General features: G+C 46.6%; 1 protein-coding gene across 1 annotated transcript in view; it reads left to right on the plus strand.

Moving 5' to 3' along the window:
- Positions 1-17,578, plus strand: part of CUX2 (cut like homeobox 2) — a 225,555-nt gene that overhangs the window by 154,767 nt on the left and 53,210 nt on the right. The window lies entirely within an intron of this gene.

Below are 17,578 nucleotides of genomic sequence, written 5' to 3' on the forward strand. Positions count from 1 at the left end.
ATAATTGCTTTGCTGCAAAGTCACCAAGCATGAAACGGGCCCAGCACAGAAACGCAATCTATCAATCTGAGAAGTCGCAGCCCAGTTGCGTTCTCTCACCTTGAGTTGGGTGTACGCTGGAGCGGGAAACAAAAAGAAATTAACAATACGTCAATAGGCAATAGCAAGGAGGACCCTTCCTAGTCCCGCCCCAGAACAATCATGTGCCTGGGCGCAGGGATGGTGATTAAGCAGAGTTTATTGGTGAAAATGGCCATTTCTCTTTGATCTCCTAGCCGGTGGAAATCTGTTCATTTCCTTTCCTTTTTTTTTTTTTTTTTCCATCTTGTTATTTAGGGGGAGAGGGAAAAAGCCATTTCTCTGCCATCTGTTTGCCTCGCCTGTTGCTTTTTGCAGTGAGTGGGTGGGGAACGGGACTGCAGGGGCTGCCCGGACTGTCAGGAGCCATGCAGCACCCCTGTGTGCATTCTCTCTCTGTCAAGGTGCTGTCTCTAGCCTTGGCGGGAGGAGAAAGGAGACCCCCAGCCCACCCTGAGCCTCCCAAATGGAAGGTGCCAGTGCCAAGGGCAGCTAGAGGTCCATCTTTAAGAAAAAATCTTGAGTACGAAGAACAAAAATCCACCCAAGCTAGCCTACATGAGAATTTATTATAATGTTAGCTATGATGATATTCGCGAGGCATCTACTGTATGCCTGGTGCACAGTTGTGTCATTTAATCCTCATAGCAGTCCTGCGAGGGCAGTATTGGTATTTCTTAATTTTACAGATGAAGAAACCGAGGCCCATCAAGGTGAGGTGAGTTGCCCAAGGTCCCACAGCTAGTAGTGGAGCTTGGATTTGAACCCAAGCTCATGAGCACAGCACTTTTCCTGAGACTATCGAATGAGAGGCCAGAGAAAGTACAGCTGGGCTTCCTAGAGGTTGGTCAAGGAACCAGAACAGCCCAGAAGCAAGGAGGTCACTTCCGTTGCAAAGAGAGAAGCCTCTTGTCCTGCCCTCTCTGTAGGCCAGCTTTCTCACACACAGTAGATAGAAGGCGCCCCTCCTGTAATGGCCATCTCAGCCCCTGGTTCACCCTACAGTAACTGAAACTAATAACCTGGACAGATCAAAATCAACCATTCTCAAATTTGAACTGCTGGGATAACATTGGCCTAGCTCAAGACCAGTGTCAGCCCCTGGTGCAATCAGCCATTGACAGAAAGATGCCTCAGTACAAACATCAGCCATTGTGGCCGATCTTAGGGAGATCACAGAGGACGAGTCTGGCCATCAGCCTCATCCAGTTTCTTATCTTCTGTTCATTCATTCTCCCTCTCATCTGACCCCTTCAGTTGGCCACTTCACATACTGGAGTTACTGCTGGGTTCCTCTAGACATTTGTGGTTTTGCTCCTGGAGGAGTGGTTGATAAATTATCAGCAAACAGGTAGACAGCCATGTACCTCTGGGTCTAGAAAGTCCTGAAGGTGTGCAGATCTAAACTAGCTATATCAATCATCTATATTTTGCCCAGAATCAAGAGGAAGAAATAAATTCATACTGCTGAAAATGAGTTGCTTCCAGTTCTTGCCCATTCAAGCCAGGCTCTAAGTCATCTTTTTTTCATTCTTACACATGATTTGAGTACACCAAGACCTTACGTACCCCCCTCAGGTTCTCTATGAAAGGAAACTCAAAACCAATGAGTCCTGCCCCAGTGGTCAACAATTTATTTCCAATCCATCAAGATGGCAGCCAAGACCAGATGAAGATTTCCCATGTTGGGTCAACATGGCACCTCCAACCCATGTTCCAGTCTCTGGCCAGGCTCTTGAGGGGGCAGGTGGAACAGTTTGCTTCCATGACTTATGTCCAGAGTTTGGGATGGTCAGCTTCCCTGCACCACCCCTTAGAGTTAAGCTGTCACCTTGAAAGTTTTCCGATGCTTTAGCAAACTCAGCTGCACAATCTCTTAGGAAGTGCTCCTTAGGAGCTGACTCCTTATAGTATAAAAAGAAGACAAGTAGGGCTAAGATGTCTCTGTTCTAAATGTTCCTTCTTCAAGGTACAAGGCGAGGAGACCCTGACATTTTGAAAAGTAGTAAGAAGACCATTCTTTCTTCACTTGATGGGGGCAGACAATCATTCATCATTTCAGCATATATTTGTTGGGCTTCCACTACATGCCAGATGCTATTGTAAGTGAACAAACATTCTAGCAGGTGTGACACATCAATGACAGTCTGCTGTTTGTTGAGGACCTGCTCACTTTGACATGGACCCAGCTCCTCCGTTCATTCGTCGCCTTGCTATTTCTGGATGTAGTTCCTAGTATTATCCTCAGTTCACAGAGAAGAAAACAGACTCAGAAAGGTTAGGTGACTCTCCTAAGGTCACAACAGCGAGTAAGTGGTGGAGGTGAATCCAGTTGGTACCCTTCTAGACCAGGCATTGGCTGGCAAATTACAGCCCATGGGCCCAATCCAGCTCCCTGCCTGTTTTTGTAAATAAAGTTTTATTGGCACGTGGCCATGCCCATTCATTTACGTATTATCTATGGCTGCTTTCACACTACGAGGGCAGTATTGAGTAATCGTGACAAGAGACCATAAGGCCTTCAACACCAAAAATCTTTACTCTTGGCCCTTTACAGAAAAGTTTGCTAACTCATGTTTTAGATCAGATTTAAATTTTGAGAGGTCAGATTTAATTCATAAAATGTATATTTTCCTGGAATTAATCCTCCTTCCTTCCTTCCTTTCTTCCTCTCCCGCCTCCCGCTTTCTCTAACATTCTCTAATATTCCTTCTCTCTCCCTGCCTTCCTGCCTTTCTTCTTTCTTTCCTTCCTTCTCATTTTTTTATTTTTTTTTTTTTTACTCTTGGACCCAGTTTCAACAACTGTTTACTCATAGCCACTTCTCTCTTGCACCCCTGGATTACTTCGAAGCAAACCTAAGTCATTGTATTCTTTCACCTGTAAATAGTTTAGTTCATAGCTCTAAAAAATAAAATATCTTTTTAAACATAACCACAATGTCATCTTATCTAAAATTTTTTAACAGTAGTTTCTTTTTCTAAATTGAGATATAATTGACATTATATTAGTTTCAGGTGTACAACACAGCGATTCAGTATTTGTATATATTGTGAATTGATCGCCACAGTAAGTCTAGTTAACATCCATACCACACATAGTTACATTTTTTCCCTTAAGAAGTAGTTTCTTAATATCATCAAATATTCTGGCAGTGCTTCACTGTCCTCGATTGTCTCCTCAGTTTCTTTAATTGTTTTTTGATCTAATGTGTGGTTGTGTCCACACGTTGGAATTGGTTGATGTGCACCTTATTAAGTAGGGCAACCAACTGTTCTGTTTTGGCCCTGGACTGAGGGTACCTGGGAGGGAGAACTTTTGGTTTTAAAGCTGGAAAGGCCTTAAAGTGCAATACTTCCTGGGCTAAAGCCCAAGCAGGTGGGGACAAATTGGTCATGCTACTTTTGCTATGCCTTCTAATCTGTAAGCTCCCTCTCTGAACTCATTTTTTTCTGAAGATTTTCCCCTAATCTAAGCTGATTCCACCAGGGGCCAACACTGGTCTCAAGCTAAGCCAGTGATATTCATTATTCCAGATATTTGAATTTAGGACTGGTTAAGGAAGTACCAAGAAAGCCATCCTGGAGAGAGGGCAGGACGAGGGGCTTCTCCCCTTGTGGTAGAAGTGACCTCCTTGCCTCTGGACTGTTCTGGGTCCTTGACCACCCTCTGGGAAGCCCAGCAGTACTTTGTCTAGCCTCTCATGCAGTCCAAGGAGAGTGCTGTGCTCGTGAGCTTGGATTCAAATCCCAACTCCACCACTGGCTGTGAGACCTTGGGCAAGTCATCTCACCTCGAGCTGAGATTTTTGCTGATCACATTTCTGTGGCGTGGTTTAACTTGTTCCTCTGTTTGTTGTATTTGCTATGCATAGGCAGTTGGATCTAGAGGCTTGGTCATATTCAGGTTCAGTGTTTTTTTGACAAATCTACTCTTAGGTGGTTCTGGGTGCTTCCATCATGAGGTACCTCCCATTCTAAGATGTGCAGGGGGATCAGCTGAGGAAGCAGGAACCAGCCTGATCAGTGAGAAGCCAGGCATGGCCCTTTGGGGACACCTAAACCCTCCTCCTACAGCGTGTCAGGAAACCTTAGCTGATGTCCTCTGATAGTTAACATTCATCATTAATAATGGAAGCGGAAACCAAGAGATTTCATAGCTGTGCAAGGTAATTACATGAATCTGCTCACACTTGATTATTTACACGTTTCTCACCAAATGTATGCCTCTCGCTCGTTTGCTGCCATCCTAGGCTCTCAGCTGGGAGGATGAGGGTTACGGGGGTTTCACAAGGGCTGTCTTTCTCAGAAACAACAAAGAAAATGGGGTTCCCCACCCGAGACCCCTCCCCTGATCAGTGGAAGTGCATTCCTCCAACAGAGCTTAGGGGATGCAGCAACATTTCCATTTCCAACCGAAGGTGAACTGGGTTTGATCCTTTCCCCCTATAAATCATGTTATTTCCAAGTTTTATCATTTGGGGTGGCAGGAGGGGAAGAGCGGAACAGAAAAAAATTGCTTTCATTAAATTGATGCTTGTTAGTGCTCCTGGCAAAGAGAATGGAGAAGAAAAGTGGGGAGCGTTTGAGCCAAACGGTTTGCTCTGACATTTTGTGTCAGGTGCAGAGGGATGGGGTTGGGATAGAGGAAAAGCTGGTTCTCTGCCGCCCTGGGTACCTTCTGTTTGTGTCCAGTACCTGGTGGGGTTCCCAGAAGTAGGGGGAGAAGCTGTGGGTGGAGTGACATTTCATACCCCAGTGTAGGGGTGCAAGCTCAGTTGCCCACATGGGCCCTGCAGGTAAGCTGAATGAGCAACACAGGCACTGGCGAGGTGACAGGGAGGAATGGGGACTGAGGCAGGCAGGGACTCAGTGTGCCCCCCCTGGGGAGCAGCCCCTGCACAGGGGGAGCAGACTGTGGCAGTCTGGTCTGGCAGCTCGTTGCCGGGCACTGTTCTAAGTGCTTTACACACACTCGGTCTGAAAATCCTCATGAAAGCTCTATGAGGTGGGTGTGGTGAAGTGATGGCTCCAAATGAACATGGGACAATGAGGCCCTTTCTCATACCTCGGCGCACGCCGCCCCCTTTTCCTCTTCTGCTAATCAACAGTCTGCTCGTCCTTTCCAAGCCAGTGCCACCACCGCCTCAGAGCCCTCCTCTCGCCTGCGCCCTGCACAAACCTGTCCCTTCTTCACTCTCCCTCCTCAGAATGCTGCTTGCCTTCTGCCCTTTTCTTAGTCTCTTTCTTACTCTAGAACTATTGAGCTGGGCCATGGTTTATTCATCTCAGCATAGTGCTTTGCACATTGAAGATCATAATAAGTAATAGTAAAATCAACATCTCTTAAGTATTGTCTGTTTTCCAGGCTGTATACTAAGCAATTTTTATGCGCATCACCTTTAATCTTTATCATAATTCTCAGATGTGGAAACAAAGGCTCAGAGAAGGCCAGTGGCTACCCAAGGACATGAAGAAGTGTGGGGGGCTGGGTATGGGACCCAGGTCCCTCGATACTGGAACCCACTTCAGGAGATTGAGCCCACAACTGAAACTGCAGCTGGGAAGTCAGAGGCAGAATGGCGCCCTGAGTGTCCTGCTGAGGCTCTCACGGGGCTGTCACGAGCCACACTCCATAGAGACATAAGGAAAGGACGCTGCTATATTTAAAAGCCTGGGCAGGGTGGCGCTTGCGTGGCATTAGGGCGGCCACCTCTCCATAAAGGGCACATGTGCTCTTTTAACTCCACTGTCCGGGCTAGCATTTTGGAGAACTTCGGGGTTGCCTCAAGAAGAGAGACCGCGGCCACCCGGGACACTGTAGCCTTCCCTCCAGGAGCAAGGACACCGTGGCACGTGGTTAATAGAGCATGGAACAGTGAGAGCTCAGAGGCCAGCCAGATCAAGGTCACTGAGCCAGCTCAGGGTCATTTGGGCCTGGCGCACAGACCCGGTGACCGCCCTGCGTTTCAGAGGGCACTGTTCCTGGGGCAGGATGGCGTAGTTCTTGGCATCACTGACTTTCTGCCCACACTCCACTCTCTGGCGATCTGACTCCAGCCCGCGTGGTCCAGCGGCTTCCACCTCTCACATGTCGTAACCCTGCAGAGGCCTTTGCCCAGAAAGCCCCGGAAGCTTTCATGGCTTGCCCAACCTCACCCCATATTTAATAGTGAACAAAGCATGTTTTGTAAGTGCTGGTGTCTCACACCCAAGCTGGGTCTTAGTGCCCCTACTCTCTAGGTGGAGAAACAAGCACAGAGAGGTCAAGGAAGTGTGCTCATTCATCAGCCCCACACACGTTGCGTGCCGGCCGGGTGGGTGCTCTGCCAGCTGCTTCGTCTGCCTGATTTGACCCTCTCGGCAGCTCTTCGCATTGTGGAACCTCTTTTACAGTTGAAAAAGCCGAGGCGGTGAAGGCGCAGCAACTTGCCCAAAGTAACACAGCCAGGGAGGCAGGTTTCGGGCCTTGGTCACTCAGACCTGACTCCAGAGCCCACGTGCCTCCCCACCCTTCCTGAATCCCCAGCTGCTTGTCTTCTTGTCTCCACTCTCCCTCGCCCACTCACCTCTTTATCCCGGGGCCCACCATGCTCCACCACTCCCATGAGAACGCACAGAATGCCGAGCCCTGCTGGGGCTTTCTCAACTTTGCCTGTGAGTTTCTCATCACCCAGGAAGGTAGAGAATCATCCATATGCTCTAAATGGCCCCTTTCTCCAGGCCCAGGCGGACTTGAGTTGGGAGGGCCTAAGGGTTCTATATTCGGGGTAGACCGCTCACACGGTGATCTCATTGCAGTTTGGAAAGGCAGTTTGCCGGCCACGTGAAGCGAGAAGTAGGACCACCCTACTCATCACTTCTGTTTTTCATCCCACCTGCAAAATCATTGATTGAAGGAAGAAAAGTGGTAGGGGGCTGATAGATCTTAAGAAGACAAAGCAAGGGGAAAAGAGTGTTGGTCTAGGCCAGAGAGAAACACTGATGCTTATTATGGGGTCTGGACAGGCCCAACCTGTACTGCAGGTGCAGAGAGGCCGGGGCTGAACTGCCAGCTCCTGGGCTATCTCAGCAGCAGGCCGCGACTGGGCTCCACGCAGGTGTCAGTGGAAACGTGGTCCCAGGGTGGCCAGATCCTCTGATTTTACAAAAGAAACCAGCAATTTGGATCTTTTCTGGTTTTTAAATATTGGCTCAGTATATATGCACATATTTTCATATTCACAGTGCTTTATGGAGGTAAAATTTACATATGACAAAATGCGCAAATCTTAAGCATGGAACTTGATGAATTTTGATGGCTCAAATATTTTTAAAACACTGGGGAGACCATGAAAATATGTCCATGGTGCACAGCTGGCCCTGGACCCATCCTTCATGACCCATAGTCTGATGTGCTGTGTGACACCCGTGAGCAAGGTGGGACGCTCACATACACAAGAACCCACGGAGAAAGGTTCAGGCTTTTGGCGACAACCCATTATTCTCACCGCCAAGGACACAGGCTCTGGAGCCCAGGGTGTGAATTCCATCTCAGCCACCGGCTGTGTGACTTTGAGCAAATAATTTCACTTCTCTGATGTCTCGTTTTTTCAACCACTAAAGTGAGGAAGATAATGATACAGACCTCACAGGGCTGTTGTATGGATTAAATGAGTTAATGTGATAAACGCTTACTTAGAGCGGTGCCTGACACATAGTATCTGCTTTATACATGTTCATTTTTTTGTTTTAATTAATAGACTATTTTTAGAGGAATTTTAGATTTAGAGAGAATTTTAGCTGAAAGTAGAGAGCTCACATATGCTCCCCTCCACCCGTTTCCCTTGTTAATAACATCTTGCACTGTTAGTGTAGTACACTTGTTACAGTTGCTGCATCTGTATACATCATTATTCACTAAAGCCCTTTTACATTAGGGATAACTCTCCGTGTTGTACATTCTGTGGGTTTTGATAAATGTATATTTATAATATGTATCCACCATCACAGCATCGTACAGAATAGTTGCACTGTTTTAAATCAAGAATCCTTGTGAGTCCTCACGGCTACTACAGAGAAAGAACCGGCTGGGGCTTATGAATAACTTCTGGTGGGCTGGCGGGAGCCCCGTTCCTTACTCTCCCATTCAGTAAAGCACAGTGGTGCTTTCAAGGATGAGAAGGGGACATTTTAGAACCTGAGTCTGTTCTAATTTACCTAAAATGGAAGCTACTCTCCCACGTCAGGTGGCGAGTTGCACAAATTCCAGCCCCAAATTTCCTGCTACCCTGCTGACTCTGAGACCAAAGACCCCATTTACACCCCACCTCGGCTTCTCCCGTGTGACTTGGAACTGCTATATCATCCTCTCTGGGCCTCTCAAACAACCAGGACTGCCCCATGGGAGTGTGTAGAGAGTCAGATGCTCTAAGTCCTATGAAAGGTCTTTGTAAGTTAGAAAAAGCTCTAGATTAAAATCGGAAGCCATTATGATTATAATCAGTTATGCAGGAAGACTGAGCTGTTGTCAAAGTGGGCCTGGCCTTCAGAGGCCGAGCTGCAGGAGGTCGATGCATGCAGGGGCTCTGTGGCAGTTGTTCGTGATTTGTCCATCTGGGGTGAGGTAGCCAGAAAGTCAGACATATAACTGGAACCCACATTTGGCTAGAACAGCAAGGTCCAAGCTAGGGCACCCATTCCTGGGTCATTTCTGCGCTCACAGCCTGCCCGCCAAATACTATTCAGCACAGAGCTGTTATCAGCAGCTCCCAAAAAGAGGAAATGGGACACAGATGCTTTCGGCGCCCATGAGAATGAATCTCAATCATCCAGCTTCGTGCACTGGCCACACCTTGGGCAGGACAGGAAACATAACTCTGTCCTCCCCTCATATATATATACAGCCTCGATAGCTTTTTCGGCTCATTATATGAGCATATAGTTTATTTTTTAATACCCCAAAGCAAAATTTATTTGTAAGGCACTAAAGAAAGCCTCCTGTCCCTTTTATGCCGGGAGCCCTCAGAAGAGAAGTGAAATTGTGTATTTGCTGCTAAAAAAAGCCTTGGCTTATACAATTTTAACAATAGAAAAATGATCTTTGTGCTTCAGTGCATGGATGCTTAAAGGAAAACAGGCAGTCTGTTCAGGTGGCTGGTGAATTACAAATGAGTGGTTCGCCTTTGTTTTGAGTGACAAGCAATTTAAATGCAGTCTTACATGGAGGCCTGGAAATTCCTTTTCCCAGAAGAGAGAGAGAGAGCAAACGAGAGGAAAAGGAAAATAAAGAAAAAAGGAAAAAAGCTTCCTTTTTGAACTGAGAGATTATATTAGTTGCCGCTGAGCGGAGGTGAGAAGTTAGAACTTCATTTGATAATTATAAAATCAGTAGTTTGTGATTGGACATAATTGATGATTATACTGTTGCTAATAGCAGGCCTGCCAACCTGCACTTGCGGGACGTTTCATGTTTGCGCCGCTTCCAAGCCGTGAAAGCCAGCCAGCCCGGTGCGGGGTGCCGCACACGAGATCTCAGGGAGCCTGACATAAATGCAGTTGGGGGGCCTGCATAATGTTGGATAAAACGTGTTCATTAATGCCGACATTTGAAAACACTTTGCTCTGTGCCTTATTTTTAGCCTGGGAATAATTACAAATATTAGAATAAAATTGCACGGTGTTTTTCTCCCCTGCCTCATGCTCTCTCGGCAGACCCGCCCTTGGTCTGAGCCTGGGTAGGTTTCCTAGGCCTTGCATGGCCTTTGATGAAAACCCCAGTGGGGTAGGGATTGATGTACGGGGAAGAGAGTCTGTCTGTCTGTCTGTCTCCTTCGGAAAATTAGAATCATTGCACAACTGAATTGGAAGGGAACTCAAGCCCAGCACCTTCACTTTATAAATGGGAAACCGAGGCTCAGAAAGGGGGCGTGACTTGCCCAAAGGTAAACAGGGATGCAAGGCCCCAGCTGAAACCGGAATACAGGTCTGCTCGCTCCCAGGTCCAGCTTTTCCTGTTTCCTACCCTCCTATCGGTGTCCCCCAGTGCCAGGGACCTCCAAGCCAGATCCCTCCGCACCATGGATTACAAAGTTATTCTGCCAGAAAGTTTGCACGAGATCTCCATGGAACCTACAAAATTGCAGCTTAGTTTGGGCTGCTTGGAGGGTGTCATTCTCCGTCATCCTTCTTGACGTGAGGTTTTATTTAAGTTTGTAGTTCAGAAGGATTAGCTCACATAACCTCTTAAATTCCTTCCTTACCTCATTCCTGCACGTTTGTTCATCCAGTCAATGTTGACTTAGTGCCCACTCCTGACTTGTCCTGTCCTGGACTCTGAAGGAGGGAAAAACCAGCTGTTCAGGACCATCTGGTTGTTGTTCTTGCCCCAAGCCCTGGCATTGCTTTGACTCCCCTCTTCCCCTCACTGCCCCACGTCCACTCTGTGTTCCCCAGGAGGAAATCCTGTGCTCGAATTCAGAACCTGAACACTTCTCCCTCCTCCACTGCCACCACCCTGCTCCGAGCTGCCATCCTTGATCACCTTGACTGTTGCAGTAACCACTTCTCTGTGTCCCAGCTTCCACTCCAGCCCGCCTTGGTCCATTCCCCACACAGCAGCCAGAGGGACCTGGTTAAAACTAGTGTCAGATCATGTCCTTCCTCTGCTCAAAACCTTCCCATGGCTACTCATTCCCCTCAGGGAAAAAAAGTCCACATCTTCACAATGGCCTACAAAGTTCGACACCTGCCCTTCACCTCCCTGACTTCCTCTCTTCCCCTTTGCTCACCTCCTACTCCACTGGCCCCTTTGCCGTACTCGGACAAGCCAAACACACTCCTGGCCCCCAGGACCTTTGCACCTGCTGTTCTCTCTGCCTGGAATACTCTTCCCCCAGATGTCTGCATGACTCACTCCCTCCCCTTCCACAAGTCTGCTCAACTTCCACAAGTCTCCTCTTCTCCCGAGGGCTTCTCTGGCCCCTCTGGGCAGCACACACCCTGCCCCAAACTCCTATCCCCCTCCCTGATTTTATTTTCCTTTCTTGTACTTGGTCACTTTTTTACATTCTCTACCATGATTTATTTTATTGCTTGCCTCTCCCTTTAGAGGGTCAGCTCCATGAGGGTCGCGGTTTGGGTCAGTCTTGCTAGGTGCTGAATGCCCAGTGCCTAGAACAGCCCCCTGTCTTTAAGAGATGCTCAATAGATAATTGCCAAGAAAATGAATTTATTGGACATCTGTGATGTATCAGGTACAGTGTTAACACTTTACACGTATTATTTTATTTCATTTTTTAAAATGCCCTCTGGATGCTCACAGTCTCCTTGGGGAAATGGAGCAACATCTAGATAAAAAGTTTGCATCAGCATAGACCTGTCGTCATCAGATGCTGATTGATGGGTGAGGAGGACGGGATGCTTGCCACGTGGACAGAGCATAGACTCTCTCTTAAACAGGACACAGCACCGATCTAGGCACCTGGTGCCTTTCCATACCTCTCTAAGGAGGGACCCCCTACCTCCACCAGTTCCTCTCCAGTCTTAGAATTACTTCCCTAGGATGACATATAGACAGTGATGCTCCCTTTTCAGCAGACGTCTGTCGAGCACCCACTGTGCGTGAGGCTGCATGAAGAGGACACAGCAATGAACAGACAGATCCACTCTCCCCTGGTGGGGCTCAGATCTAAGAGCTGACAAACCCCGGGTTAAGAAGGTGGCTTCTGGAGCTGGACAAGCGTGGAAAAAGGGTGCCTGCATGGCTCCCCAGTGCATTCGGTGGAAACTGGTGGGGGTAAAAGCGTAGCCTGCTGGAAGGAAGCCGGTTTCTCAAATCACAAACCTCTGCTATCAAATAGCTGCTTTCCCACTTTGGCGTGTGTCACATGGTCCACATTTATGCAACCAATTGTCCATCCTCTTAGTAAAAGTATCCCCAATCTGCTGACCTCTCCCTGCCTTCTTATCAAAGCAATATTTTAGTCCCCAAAAGGGCAAACCCTGTGTGTCATTAGATAGCTGCTATATCTTTTGTTGCTTTTTAATCTCTTCGTGCTTAAGTTTCCTCATCTATAAAATGGGAATAACCATAGAGCCTACCTGTCTTAGTGTGGGCTGCCGTGACAGAATACCACAGACTGGGTGGCTTAAACAATAGAATTTTTTTTTCTCACCATTCTGGAGGCAGGAAATCGAAGATCAGGGTGACGGCAGAGTTGGTTTCTGGTGAGATCTCTCTCCTTGGCTTGTAGATAGCCACATTCTCGCTGTACTCCTCTGGGCTCCTGCATCCCTGGTGTCTCTTCCTCTTCCTCTTCCATCCGGGCAGGAGCCATGATAGCCCAAATCAACAACAACGAAACAAGAGTCAAACTCTTATTTCTTATTTAAGCGCCCCGATTTTAAATTGTAATTTTTGTTTGCTCAGCCACGTCAATGACTTTCAGCAGAGAGAACATCAACACTCACCTCAACAACACACTGTGTGAGGCAGGGGGTGTGGGGTCCTGCTGAAGACCAGGACCCAGTGGTAAAGGGAAGCCATTCTCAGAGTGTGTTCCACGAGACCCAAGTTTCCAGGTTTATTTTCCAAAGAAAAAAGTTCTGTGGCCAAATGCATTTGAGGAAACACTGGGCTAAGCCGAGGTGAAGGGCACTATTTTTCCTGCAGCTCTTGTCTGAGCATCCAGCGTGTTGATACACTGTGTGCACATCCGCTCAGAAAGCGTGTGCAGGCTTGATCCCAGATCCACCTTTTCACACCCGGGGGGCTCTGCAGCCCACTTTGAGAAGCACTGTTTCTCATTGCAAGTCTAGGTCCTGGAATGAGAGGATCCTGGGCTCTGATTACCACCTTTGCCACTAACTAGTTCTCTCATCCTGGCTAAGAGACTTGGCTTACCTCAACCTTAGTTTCTTCCTCTGTAGAATGGGCGCTCATGTCTTAGAGTCGTCAGGGAGTTTCCAAAGATACAGCACTGAGCACAGAATAAAGATTCAGTTTCAGAAGCTCTGAGCATTCCTTGTAAAGAGCTCAGCATGGAGCAGTTCTCAATAGCCAGTGGATGTTGTCACTGCTATCAGACAGCTCGAGGAAGCTCAGCCTCGGGGGGGTTCCCCAAATTTGCGGGTTTACCCACCTGACAGATAAGAGCTAGGCAGCTAGAATTGGCTTTTGCCTCTCCTCTGGCTTAACCAGTTCTGCACCTGTTATTTTCATACTCAGGGGACTAGACACATTTTCACCCCTTATATCGTAGCAGGTGGTGTAAATGCCACATGCTCCATCAGACGCTAAGCTATTTCTGATGGTGACCTTCTTGGTGTCTGTAGCTGGCCGCCACCTCTTCCTCCTCCACCTCCTCCTCCTCCTCCCCCAGATGGCCTTCAAAGATCTGCCTGTCACAAACCAAATCTGTCATTCTGGACATCCCTCCCGCCCTTCTGCGTGGTAAGACCCAGACATGAGGCAGAAGCACGTGGCCTTTTATTTATGCCGAGCTCACCTGTTCTGGGCACATGAGTGAAATGCTTTAGAGCTGCAGACCTTGGAAAAGACATCCTTTATGGTTAAAAGAAGAATTATCTGATTTATTAGCGAGCTTTTTTTTTTTGCCAGCTCCCATGGGACTCCGCCACGTGTTAGCTCATTCCTCTCCAATAGCTTCTTAGGCGGGCAGAAATTTTTCTTCCCGCTTGATAGATGAACAAACTGAGGCCAAGAGATGCTTGATACCTAGGCCCAGCACTCCCATTTTACAGATCGGGCTCCAAGCCATCAGAACTGGCCTTCTAGGAATAGACAGAGTCATTGCTCCAAAACAAGGTTGAATGAGGCAGTACATCCAAATGGTTACTGTCTTCAAGAGTCATATTTACTATAGGAAACCTTAAACTTGAACCAATTCAAACTGAATGTCAGCCCTGGATGTTATTTGATCTTTGCTTTTGAAAATATTGTCCAGCCATTTAGAATGCCTCTAAAGCAGGAATCAGCAAACATCTTCTGTAAAGGCCTAGACAGTAAATATTTTTGACTTTACAGCCAGGGTCTCTGTCATAGCTATTGATTTCAGCTATTGTAGCATGAAAGCAGCCATAGACAATACATAAAAGAATGGCCGTAGCTGTGTTCCAATAAAACTTTATTTATACAAACAGATGAAGGGCCAAATTTGGTCCAAGGGCCATAGTTTGCCAACCCTTGATCTAGACTAGCACTGTCCAGTGGAAAATAAGGCAAGCCACATATGTAATTAAAATTTTTCTAATAGATACAGTTTTAAAAAGTAAAGAGAAACAATTTAATTCTAATAATATTTTATTTAACCCAGTGTGTCCACAGTATTATCATTTCAATGTAAAATCAATGCAAAAAGGTTTGAGATATTTTACAATCCTTTTTATATCCTAAAACTTAGAAATCCTGTATTTTATACTTACAGCCCATCTGATTTTAAAATAGTCACATTTCAAGTGCTCAGTGGCCTCATGTGCTAGTGACTACTGTATTGGACAGTGCAGCTCTAGTGTGAAGACCAAATTATAAGGAGACAGTCACACGTAAATATCATTATAAACTGATAAGCACCATGCATGGGAAGTAGAGGGTGCTGTAGGCAGGGGCAGGGAAATATTAAAGGAATATTCTGGCACTTGCCTCCATTTCTGTCCAGAATTCCTTTTTGAAAGTCCATAGGACATGCCTTTCCTCAAACCCAGCCACCACAGGTGCTCAGCATGGCTGACTGTAAAACGAAGCTTTCAGATTTTCTGCTGGCTCATTTTGGATAATTTTCCATCCAGGGATTGGGAGATTAATCGCTTTCACTTCTCATGGCTTTTCTTGGGCTGCAAGCGGGCAGCACAGCAGCCCTTGACCTGGTACAGCCATAGATGACATCTCAAGACAGCAGCGTCCACATGGATCCTGAGCAGCTGTCCCCACTGGCTAGGAGGGTTTTTCTATCCAGGAGAAAGAGACCAGCATCTGGATTCACAATAGTAACTTGAACCCTCAGACCTAGCATGAATCATGCTGTACAATTTAGTAACTGGTGACCTCAGGCAAGTTACTTAACCTCGTTGTGCCTCGGTTTCCTCATCTGCGCAATGGGGATAAGGACAGCAGCTACCTTCAGTGATTGCTATGTCCACAGAGAGAGAGATCATCACATATTGTAAGAACATCTGGCACATGGTAAACTCTGAATATTACATTTATTGTTCCTATTAATCCATCAGGGACGCCCCACACCCAGCCTCTGAACTGCTCGCCCCCTCCTTACGTTACTCTGGAGTCCCCAGTGTTTGCATCACCTCCTCCCATGTTGCAGTTTCTCCTGGGCGTAGCTGTGTCTCCCACTCCCCTGTGAGTCCCCAAAGCAGGAACTGTGTCTTGTCCATCTCAGCAAGAATAAAAATCTGCCCACATCTGGTGATTTTCCCTTTGCCTAGATTCTAAAACATTCTTTCTGCCACCATCAACTCCTTCTTGGGGAGACAGTTCCTTATTTTCCACCCACCAAACTGGGTCAGGCTCTCCTACTTATACACTCTCAAGGCCCCTTTGAAGCATTTAGCACTTGTAATTAATTATCTGGGGAATCTGCTTTAATGTCAGTCTCCCCAGTGGGAGTCCCATAAGGTTGGGCTTGAGACTGTATTATTCATCACTGAGTCCTCAGCCTATTGTGCTTAGCACATAGCAGTGCCTCAGGAAATATTTGTTGAATGAATGAGAGACTCTGGAAGTGAGAAAGATCAGAGACTGTTCTTGGAATAACGAGAGCTCAAGGAGCTTTTGTAACTGACTTTTTAAAAATCACTTGCTCAACATCCGCCATACATTTATCTCTACCCCTCCTAAATAACAAACACACCATGGACCTTTTAAAGCCTTCAGGCTGTGCTGTCCAATAGAAATGCAGTGTGACCCATGGGTATATTTTTACATTTTATCATACCTACATGAAAAAAAAGTAAAAGAAAACAGGTGAAATGAACAATAATAATAGATTTTATTTAGCCGTGATATCTAAAATGTTATCACTTCAACATATAATCAATATAAAAAATGCTGATGAGCTATTGTACATTCTTTTCTTTGAACTAACTTTTTAAAATCTGGTGTAAATTTTGTACTCACGGCACATCTCGATTTGGACTTGTCACATTTCAAGTGCTCAGTATCCACATGAGCCTCATGGCTGCCCTATTGGAAGCCTTAGAGGAACTGCTGTGATTTTTGAATTTTCTTCCCAAAGTACACTGCTGCAGGTGGAGGTGCGGCCTTTCTCAGGTAGTCTCTGTAGGAGACCAGAGATGAGCACAGCTGAGGTTTACCATCCAGCACTGGGTAGAGCCTGTACCCATAACAGGAAAGAAGGGGTCAGACATACATGTATAGGGGTTTTGCAAGGACTTTCTTTACATGTATTAAATCGTTTGATCCTCTCTCAACCCTTTGAGAGAGGTTGACATATTATTATCCCCAGTTTACAGCTGGAGAAGTAGAGGCACAGGAATTAAAGTTGACCTACCTACCCAAGGACACACAGATAGTAAATGGTGGAGCTGGGATTTGAACCCAGGTGGCCTGTCTCTAGGGTCTGTGCCTCGGTTGACTGCTTATGAACAGACTGTCTCAGAATTGGCCCCTGCCATTTCTCCAGGATGATGTCAGATGGGACCTAGAGTTGGTGCAGCCCACTTGGATTTGACATTCCCAGAGCTTACTTCAGGGGGAGGAATTGAGGAGCAGACACCCCCTGTTAGCATCATTGGGATTCATAAGAATAACCCAACTCCAAAAGAGGCTGATTGACAAGTACATGCTCTGATAGAAGGAAGTTGGCACCAGGGGCAGAGGTATGTCAGTGCCAGAGAGAATAAAGCCATTCCATCCATCTCAGAGTGTCCTCAAGGAGGTAGGGGTAGCCTGTGGGTGCCAGGAGCCCACTCCAGCCATGTGCCAGCAAGGCCCAGGACTAAGCCAAGGGCACTGGCCACCAAGAGCCAGTATCAAGGCAGCTGTCAGGCCAGAGCTTGGAATTCAGAGCCAGAAATGTCTCGCCCGAATGCATCTTGCAGAGTCTCACTGGCAGAACAAAAAATGTCCAAGAGCAAAAGAATGAGTGCGTGAATGTAGCTCTTCACCACTGGGTAATTCCATCACCTATGTATTCATCTGTGAGAATGCATTTATTCAACACCTTTGGTATACCAGGAACTATTTTACAACAGTCTTTTATCCTTGATGTATGTCGAAGCTCTTTGATATCCTACTAGAGACTTAACAATTTCTCTTTAATTTTCAGTGGCAAGAAATATTCCCCAGATGTGTTTGTTCCCCATTTCCTCAAAACATGTGCCACGTTTGAACCTCTAGCATTGCCATTTAATAACAAGAATAATAATAGTAGCTACTAATAACCTACTGTGTGCCAGGCCCTGTGCCAAGCACTTCTATGCAGCTTCATTTAATTGTCACAATGAGCCTAGGAAGTAGGTCTATTATT

This window comes from Pteropus medius, unplaced genomic scaffold (genome assembly GCF_902729225.1).
Source record: "Pteropus medius unplaced genomic scaffold, Ma_sr-lr_union100, whole genome shotgun sequence".
NCBI lineage: Eukaryota > Metazoa > Chordata > Mammalia > Chiroptera > Pteropodidae > Pteropus > Pteropus medius.